The sequence below is a fragment of the Penaeus monodon genome, chromosome 30, assembly GCF_015228065.2.
Source record: "Penaeus monodon isolate SGIC_2016 chromosome 30, NSTDA_Pmon_1, whole genome shotgun sequence".
NCBI lineage: Eukaryota > Metazoa > Arthropoda > Malacostraca > Decapoda > Penaeidae > Penaeus > Penaeus monodon.
Genome location: NC_051415.1, coordinates 27,823,009 through 27,823,366, shown reverse-complemented (window position 1 = coordinate 27,823,366; position 358 = coordinate 27,823,009). Strand labels below are relative to the sequence as shown.

At 31.6% G+C, this 358-nt stretch overlaps 1 protein-coding gene across 1 annotated transcript in view; it reads left to right on the top strand.

Annotated features, from left to right (window-relative positions):
- Window positions 1-358, top strand: part of LOC119592394 (neuropeptide FF receptor 1-like) — a 97,236-nt gene that overhangs the window by 80,359 nt on the left and 16,519 nt on the right. The window lies entirely within an intron of this gene.

Below are 358 nucleotides of genomic sequence, written 5' to 3'. Positions count from 1 at the left end.
TTCTGTATACAACTGTCATATCAATGTCTCAAAAATACTTAATTCAAATCCCTTTCTGTGAAATTACTGTATTTTTATTAAGCTTCAGACTTTTATACATGAATATCCATGGGTGAAACAATATATTGACTTTTCTTTCCTCGAATGTATATTCATCTGTACAAATGATTTTCTTTTGTATCAAATCTTTTCAAACACTGAACCTAAAAGTATTACACAAACCCAAATTCAGTAGACTTTCAACGTGATAAAACGACCCACCTTAACACATTAATTCCATAATCACTCAGCACACATCCAACATAACAACACGACTCAACATTCGTATCCACTGAGATTAATAAACTGACCCCATCTT